A 9,780-nucleotide genomic window follows, 5' to 3' on the forward strand; every position below is an offset into this window, starting at 1 on the left:
TGACTTCCTGCCCTTTGGGCAGGGGGCTGGACTCGATGATCTCCCGAGGTCCCTTCCAGCCCTAATGTCTATGAAATCTATGAAATCTATGAAACGATACGCAACTCGGGGAACCACCACAAGGCAACTGGCAGCGGAGGAGGTAGGGTTATGTCCTGGGAGGCAAGGTAACGAGTGGCATTTACCGGCAGCCCAGGACGAGATGTGTGTGGAACGGGAGAAGGAACCCACACGGCTCGTTGGCTGCCTTTTTGTGCAGTTACGGCCGGCTGGTGACATCAGTGTTGGACGCCGACCAGCAGAGATAAAAATGGTGGCCGCAACGGCAGAGGGGGCAGAGAGCCGAGGAACGGAGCCACGGCTGATGCCAGGGGCTAAGAAGACCCCGCATGCTGAACCCAAGGAGCCGGGCAAGCAGGAGCGGACACAGGCTGGGGAGAGTGGGGCCCCCCAACAAAGGTCCACGGCAGCTAACAGAGGGACGACAGGCTTGCTGGCCAGAGGAAGGACTGAAGTGGCACTGGGGAGCATGACGGAATGCAGGTGGGAGTGCTGGGATGATGGGGCGTGGAGGAAGGCGCCACAGGGGACGAAGACCCAGGGAAACTCCTAAAGGGGTTTGTGGTTGGGGCGGGCATCACCACCGGTGTCTGCCATATTAAGGAACAGACAGGAGTTAGGCCTGGAGGCGGCAAGTCAAGAGGAGCACGTTCCCCCCCATTAGGCTCCGGTGTGGGGATAGAAGGGGGCAGGAATAGATTTACTAGTCAGTTTGTTGGTGCATTTTTTTTTTTACCCCAGGTGAAGGGGCATAGGGGATAGAGATAAATACCGCAGGGGCGGGGTAGCAGAAAAGGCACTGCAGAATTGCTCCTCATGGGGTAGGTACCAGGGAAGCAAGGGACGAGAGTACAAAGGGGCTGTTGGGGCGGGCCCTCACGGGCAAGCAGGACCCAAAGCCACGTATTGCTGGAATGCAATGGCGGAGAGAGTGACCCTGTGGGAGAGGCCATAGATAACAGTTGGGCAACTCACCGACGGTGGCATAAGCCTGGGGTGTATGGGTGGCGGAGGCCCATGAGCGACCGCTGGGCAGAAGCCGGGCCACCAAGGGTCCCACTAACTGGCCCCGCCCACTAAGGAACACCAAGTCGTGGCAGGAGAGATCGGGGTTGGCGACGTGGGGAGAAGAGAACTACTCCAGCAACAACACGGGCCCAGAAGGTGCATGACATCCACCAACCGGGCCAAAGCTGCCCGAGAGCGACTATTCAAAGCCTGGTGGCGACAGCCGAATCTGATTTTGAAGCAAATACTAGCTGCTTTGCACAGGCCCATTAACCACCTATGTAGTCAGAAAGTTCCTCCTAATCTCCAACCTAATTTCTTTTGCTGCACTTGGAGGCTACAAAGTTCTGCCCCCTGTAGCCACAGAGAATAGTCTGTCTCCATCCTCTTTGTACTCCTCTATTAGGTGTGGTTGTTTAGCTCTGTTGGATAGAGCACGGTGCCAACAACAGCAAAGTCATAAGTTTTATCCAGGGTTGGACTAGATGATCTCTTCAGGTCCCTTACAGCCTTTTCTATGATATCTGAGGACAGTTATCAAATCTCCCTTATTCTTCTCTTCTCCAGGCTCAATAACTCTATTTCCTCAAGCCTGTCCTTGTAAATCTTGCTTCCCAGCCCTTCCTATTGTCACTCTGCTGGAGCCTTTCCATACTGTCCACATTGTTGTTGAAGTGTGGGGCCCAAATCTGGGCACCATAGTCCAGGGTGAGGCCTTATCAGTGCTGAATAGATTGGAAGCATGCATTCCTTTGATTTGCAAGGATACTTTTATTAATGCAACCCAGTATGCTGTTGGCTTTTTTGACAACAAGATAGAGTACACTGTTGGGTCACATTCAGTTTATGGTCTACTGTAATCCCTAAGTCCTTTTCTGCATTACTGCAGCCTAGGGAGTCATTTCCCAGTCTATATTTGGGCATGCAATTATTCTGTCCCAAGTGCAGGATTTTGCACTTGTCTTCGCTGAATTTCATCTAGATTGTAGACCGTTTTCCAGTCTATTCAGGTCATTCTGTATTCTACTTCTACCCTCCAGAGTTTTTGCAACTCTGCCAATTTGGTGTCATTCACAAATTTATTAAGCATGCATTCAATTCTATTGTCCAAATTATTAATGAATATATTAATACTGAACACAGGGCAAACAATTCTGGAACCCCACTTAATACCTTCCTCCAAGTAGATATTGAGCCACTGATGAATACTCATTGAGCATGAAGATCCAAACAGTTATTTATACACTTTACAGTACTTTTGTTTAGTCTGTACTTCTTTAGCTTTTTAACGAGAAGGTTGTAGGAGACACTGTCAAAAGCCTTGCTAAAGTCAAGGTATATTGGACCCCTGCTCTCCCCTCCATCCACAAGGCCTGTCACCAGATCTTAGAAGGAAATCAGGTGGTCAGATATAACTTGAACTTGGTGAGTGTATGCTGGCTGTTCCTGATCACCATGCTTTCCACTAGATGCTTCACAATAGATTCCTTGAGGACCTGCTCCATGATCTTTCTAGGTATTGATGTCAAACTAACTTGCCCGTAGTTCCCTGGATTCTCCTTCTTCCTTTCTTAAACATAGGCAATATGATTGCCCATTTCCAATCATCTGGGACCTTGACTGACCTCCAGAAGTTCTCAAAGAGAATAGCAATGGTTCTGAAATAACTGCAGTCAATTCCTTCAGTACTGTAAGGTGCATCTCATCTGGCCCTGCCAACTTGAAAGCATCCAGCTTCTCTAAGTAATCCCAAACCTGTTCTACCACTACTTTAAACTGTTTGTCTTTTTCCCTATCTAAGCCCCCAACCGCTCTTATAATATGGTGGCTGACTATGTTTGTGAAGACTGAAGTAAATACTTTGGCCTTTCCAGCATCTATAACTACATGGTCTTGTGCATTCCATAAGGTGCCTTTCATCTTCCTCTTTACTTTTCACATACTTTTAGAAACCCTTTTATTGCCTTTTATGTTCTTTGCTACATGCATCTGAAATTGTGCCTTGGCATTTCTAATTTCCTCCCTGCATGCCTGGGCAATATACTTATACTCTTCCCTAGTAATATGACCAAGTTACCAAGGAGCTGGATTCTCTAAAACAAAAGTTGATTAGATAATCCCCCTGGTTGGGAGAATTCTTTATTAACATAAAACTGGCAGCATAGAGTGCATGTTAGATGATTCAGTGTAGACTGCATGCCATGCTTTATTTCCATTTGCCTAGAGTTAATTAAGAAATTAGAACGGTCTCCTATTATACCAGGTCTGATTTTCCAGATCATTCAGTTACTGCTTTTCTCAATACCTTCTTTCCCTCTATAACTTTTAATTAACTCTCATAAAGACCTTTGCAACATTGTATTGAGGATACAATATAAAATAATGTGTTTTATTATACAATAATTAGTTTAGTACTTACTGGGCGCGTCTACACAAGACACAACATCACCATAGCAATGAACTATGGCGATGTAGCTTGTCACTATGGTGATATAGCAACGGTGGGCACAAACGGTGATGCCACTGCTGCTGCACAGTAGGATTGGAAATGACCCATGTGGTGCCAGGACTGTGCAATACCAGCAGTTACTGCACAGTTGGACACACATGTAGATGTGTGCACTATGTGGAAGTTACCTAGTAATCCACTTGAATGCATAAGTATTGTCCCTATGCCTGAAGAAGGGTGTTTGTGCCTGAAAGCTTGCAAAGACCAATTTTTCCAACTATTTAGTTGGTCTAATAAAACATATCACATTTACCCAAAGAACCTTGCCTCCTGAAATACTGTAAGCTTATTTACCATGTAGTAACCATGCCTGTCTTAGGCTACTAATTCACCATGCTATCAAAGAATATATGGGAAACCTCAGACAACAGTTGGGAGGTTTAAACTGAAGCCTGGGTTTATGGACTCACCTTGCAAATGCTAATGTCTTAATGAAAAGCAAGAGGATGTTGGGATGTATCATTCTGTAGAAGCCCTGTGAAGTGATTATAAATAAATTTTTTCCCTAGATCTCTCAAAAACCAACACATGCATTACAGTGGTTGAATGATAAAGTCCAGGTAATCACATGCATTTTAACTTTTGCATAAAAGGGGTATTATAATCCAATTTTATGCATCTTTTTCTTCCCCTAGACCTGAGTACGCGAAGCTTTGTTTCTCAGAAGCTTGGATAGGAATAGTGGAAATTCTGAAATCCCCAATGATGTGCATTTTGCACACTGCTGTGCACCTATGCTGCTGTGATTTATATTCCCTTGTGAAGCCACCAAATGAATAAACATTAAAGACTGAGACTGGATGTACCAAAAAACAATATTCTAGCTAAGGAGAGCTTGCTTTCAAAAATCAATGTGATAATATCTTTTTTAAGCTATTTCCAACAGTTGTATCTCCTGATTTGGCTCTCTGGGAGCTGAGAGTATTGGGGAGATTAATGATAGATTTAACAACAGAGAGGTACACCCTATTTCGATCTGGTATAGTTAATGTCCTCTAATGCTTTGTCCATGCTGTGAAGTCAGACGAGAGGCCATCTAAATGCCTTCATTTGTTCAGGTGAACTAGTGTATAACTGCAACTTTCCGGATTATAATAGAGGGTCCACTATGCAGCTGACAGAAAGTCAATGTCTGCGGTGAAAAGCATGTGATCTCCAGCAAGCCTGTCAACACTTTCTACTAACCAGCAGGGAGCAGAGTGAGCTCACCTCAATAGAGAAGGAGAGAGGGGAAAAAATTCCCTCTTAGTCCTTATAGGAGAGCTGAAAGTATGATGTCTGACCAGCACGTGCTAATATAGTATTATCATTTCAGCTACACAGAGGCATCTTGCTGGCTTCTTAGGATTCCAGCTTTTCAAACCATTACAGGAATAATAGTCCTTATAGGATCATTTTGAAATGAGTTGTGAAATATATTAGGTATATTCAGTTGAGGGGAAAAAAACCATTTTTGATAGGCTTTGGGCAAACAGTCTGTTCCTTTGATACATCTTACTACTGGGTTTCAAAGAAACCAAATTGATGAAGCTGTGAAGAAAGTGATTTGTTAAAAATTAAGTCTTTTTCTTTGGAGATTTGAGTTGAAAGAACATCTCTGTGGACTGTGCCTAATCAGAACCTTTGAACACTATCAGGCATGCCCCATTAGAGTTGCCAGCCTTCCAAAACAAATTACTTACTGTAATCCCTTGCCTGATGTATGCAGTAAAAGACAATAGAGCAGCTCGGCAGCACTGTCATTGCATGAGATTTATAGTGTGCAGCTGAGCAAACTTCAATTTATACTTTATATCACAAAGTGACCATGAAACACACTTCAAGACAAAGAATATTAAAACTATCAAACTTACTTAACATAATTGGCCAGGTTCTTGGCTGGTATACATGGGTGCAGCTCCACTGACGTCAACGCAACTGTTGTGATTTTCATCACATGAGGATCTGGCCCCTCATAGGCAGTGGGGTAATGGCAATGATTATTATTTTTTCAAAAAGGTTTGGCAACTTCTCATAAGCTGCACTGCCAGGGATTACAGAGGGCAAACAGGCCATGACGAGTGTAAATCAGCAACTCTTTCCCTTGCACATATTATGATGAAAAAATGTTTATTAAATGTTTATTAAAGGTACTGGGTGAGATTTTTTGGCAGGAGTAAAACAGCAAAACTCTGCTAACATCAACAGAGAGAAATTGTGCTACTCCAATTGAAGCTCTGCATTATTGTGGTTTTAAACCAACCCGTTAAATAATTATTGTCTTTCTCCGCAGAACACGGTTCTATTTAATCCTCTCGATGGCCAGCCATTTGGATTATCACAAAGGCTTCATAATATCATTAAAACATTCAATTGGATCATAAAATAATTCTGAAGTAAATGAAGCACAGTAGCTTAAATTATTCTGTAACCTACAACTGTGGAAATGTAGTAAGGGAAATGCATATTTGATTGTAATTGGACTATAGTAAGTAATCATCTAACTAAAAAAAATACAGTTTAGATAATCACATTTTATAATAGATAAAAAGTGCCTGATATGTCATACATCTTGCAGAGTGAACCAGCAATGATTGTAATGTGCAGGATGAATTACAGCAAATATAAATCTAGCCATTTAACTGTGGTCCTGGATCTAAGCTCAGTTGAAGTTAGTGGAAAGAATCCTATTGCCTTTAAGGGTTTTGAGCAGAATCTTAAAGGCCCAATCCTGCAAGCTGGTGAGGTCGTCAAAAAGCAGCTGAGTAGCTTCACTGAAGAAAGAGGGAGGTGAAGGCACTCACAGGATCTCCATAAGTTTTTCAACTACTTGCACAACTGGGTATTAAAGACTTAGTTCATCAAGGTGCTTCCAAAAATACCTAACTTTAAGCAAGCAAGTAGTCTCTTTGACTCGAATAGGATTTGTGCATGCTTAAAGTTGGGCTTGTGCATAAGGATCTTGCTGCACTGGGTCCTGAGCTCTGATTATGAACTAAGTGCATTACACCTTGATGTGGGACATTCTCATTTAGAAAGAAAGTGGTTTTGGTTCCCCTTTAAAAGGTGTTAAAGCAATTTGAGGCAATTTACCTGCCAGTGATCTCTTTCAAAAAGAGCCTAAGTAGTATGTCCCAGTCAGAAGATCTGCTTCAGTTTCTTCCTCTTTAGTTCACTTCAGAGCTTAGCGCATTTGAATCAAGCTAAATCACTGCTGTTACAAAACCTATTTTCAATATTGGGGAGTGCACTTTTGACAAGTAATAGTATTTCTTGGTCCAAGTTTAAGCAGCTCCTTAAATGCTCTGATCTGAAATAATCCCGCATTTTCCGGGTAAAAAAAAAAAAATTGATCAGCACTGGAAAAATAAGTATATTTCTTTATGTGAGGCATTAGTGCTAAAGCATCAATGTAAAGAACAAATGATGTGTATGAAATGTGGTCTCATCTATTTCTCCTTTCATTAATTTATTTTGTAAGAAGTTACTCTTATTATTACACATGCTTGGTAGAGCTGTGCGAAGCTTCAGTCACTGATCTGATTCAGTGGAGATTCGGCCCAATTCTGTGGCTGAATCTCTAAATCAAATCAGAGGACCCTTTAATCTCTCTGAATCAAATTGGAACCCTCCAAATTGATCTGGAAAGATTTGGCGATTCGGACGTAGACACAGCTTTAAATGTTTTTTCTACATACCTCTAGGTAGCAGGCGGCTTGTGAATGAGACTGAAATGCTGCCTTTGACACGTTCCTTTCAGTTATCGTTAAAAATGCCTCTAGGAGAGAAAATACACAAAATAGCACACTTAAAAATTCAGTGTGAAAGGTTCCCATGGTTTTGAGGGATTTTCTGACTTTAAACAGGGGAATTCCATTAAAACTGGCAAAATCTTCTAAGCTAAAGAAGTCAGCAGAGTATCTTTCATATCAGCATATTTTGGAGAGGTTGCTTTCCCCCAGAAAAGTTTATAAATAAATAGCCTTTAACCTATTTGTGCATTTACGTGATGGTAGACATTTGCACAGATAACTCTTAATTTTTTAATATTTCATCTGTTGTTCTTATGACTAGGTTTAGCATAATAAACCTTATGTTTTATAAGCCATGTAATCTGTCTGTCATACCTAACCTCTGTAAGTGTATATATACTTCCCACCATCTGAACACTTTATTTGCCTTGAGTTGGGTGTCTTAACCATACCTAAATGTATGATCTTTCAAAATAGGGAAGATCTGAAGGTAGGATTTTCAAAGCATTCAGCTTTGGCTCATCTCTACTCATGCAGAAGTTAGAGGGCACATCCCTTCATGGAGGGTTTACGCTTGCAGCAGCAAAAAAAAAAAGTGGCACAAATTTGTACCGTTGCTTTCTGCTGTTGTGCATGCCCATGCATGTGTGCTTTGGTGCCCCGCTTCAGGGAAACTGCTGTTTCCCTGCTACTCCTAGCTCCCGGTATGATGAAGAAACTGGGGTAGAAGTAGAGGAGGGGAGACACTGGCTGGCAGCCAGAGGACCAAGCCTCTGTGTCTGCTGGAGCACGCTCCTGCAGCATGTGTCATGCCACTTTTTTTTTTGTGTTGGTTTTTTAATTTTTTTTTTTTTGCTACCGGGATGTCCTGGTAGCAATTTTGCCCCTGTGCTGCAAATTTGCAGTGTGGGACACATTTTAATGTGCCAGGAATGTGGTTTGTGTCACCGCAAAGAGGCTTGCAGAGCCACACATCTCACATATCTATATGTCTGGATCTGATGGGAGAGTTTTACCACTGATGTTAATGGGAGCAAAGGTTAGTTAATGTGAACACTTTTTGAAATTGTGCCTTGCATGCTTTCCTATGCACAGTAGTTATAGAACTAACTACAGCAACATTTCTCTAAGGGAAAAACTCATATTTACCCAGAATTTATATTCAACTATGTACAACAAAGTTTGTCTTCATATTAAATTATTTGAGAGAACGTTCTTGTATTATTTTTCTTGTGTTCTACACTATAGTCTACAGGTCTCTGAGACAGTTGCCATTTTTCTTTTCCTTTCTTCTAATATAGCTAAAGGAGATATTAATATTGCAATAATTCTGTTCTTCATATATGGCTTCTCTATTATGTGTGATACAAACATTAATAAAAAAAATAGAGCACACTACAAATACTAAAAACAATTCTAGCCACTACAAATTGTCTGTTGGCTTGTCTTCAAAAGTATTACACAGTCTACATGCTGAAATATTGATGCTGAAATTCAGAGCTTAAACTGATGAAATCAAACAGATGCTGACATGTATGTTAAATTAGGGCATAATCCAACTAAAAGAGTGAAGTACACCCAATTTGCCATTGACTTAAATGGGGACCAAAATGTATTTGATATCTTGCAGTGTCAAGTGTTTATAGCCTATAAATGAACATTAACTGAATGTAATTCAGATACTTTCACATCATTGTGACCTTGAAGATTACCCTAGATCTTTTCTATATACAACTCAATTTCTTTTTGATCCATCTGTTTAAAATAGAAAATAAATCTGATGTCTCAGCTTCACTCTAAGTGAAGATTGAGCCAAGAGTAGTGGATTGCATGTAAAATAGTCATAACAAGTAGTAGCCCCTGAGAAACTGAAATGATTAATACAATCATAGTTGCTGTTAAAGCTGTAATGATTTAGGAAAGATAAGAGAAGCAAAGCTTGTTTTATTGGACCAAATGCATAGATGGGTACAGAATATTAACCAAATATTGGGCTAAATTCTGCTCTCAGTCCTATTGGCTTCACTCTAATTGCTTGTTAGTCTTAAGGTGTGAATCTTCACCATATTACAGCAACAGATAGCTGGAAATGTCTTCATATAAGCAACTAACAGTGACAGAGCTGATGTCCCAGACAGATAAATATATTTGACAAACTGTCTTAACTTCTTGCATATAAGTGCTAATAGATCTCAATGACAAATGATGCTTCAAAATAAAAGAACAATGGAGTGACTATCAATGTTTACCCACACCCAATGCAACACATAAAACTCCTGCACATTTGAAAAGCCAATAACACCTAAATGGATGGCCTATTCAAGACATCTCATTTATTATTGTAGACGTGAAATAGACAAATAAAAGAATGACCAGAAGAGTCTTCTAGGTAGGAGAAGAATAGGAGGATAATGAGGTCAGATAAAGTATCTGAGTCTCATTAATTCCAAGGGACTTAGAGAGTTTTCGGTG

The sequence above is a fragment of the Crocodylus porosus genome, unplaced genomic scaffold, assembly GCF_001723895.1.
Source record: "Crocodylus porosus isolate Cpor-Errol unplaced genomic scaffold, CroPor_comp1, whole genome shotgun sequence".
In the NCBI taxonomy this organism is placed as follows: domain Eukaryota; kingdom Metazoa; phylum Chordata; order Crocodylia; family Crocodylidae; genus Crocodylus; species Crocodylus porosus.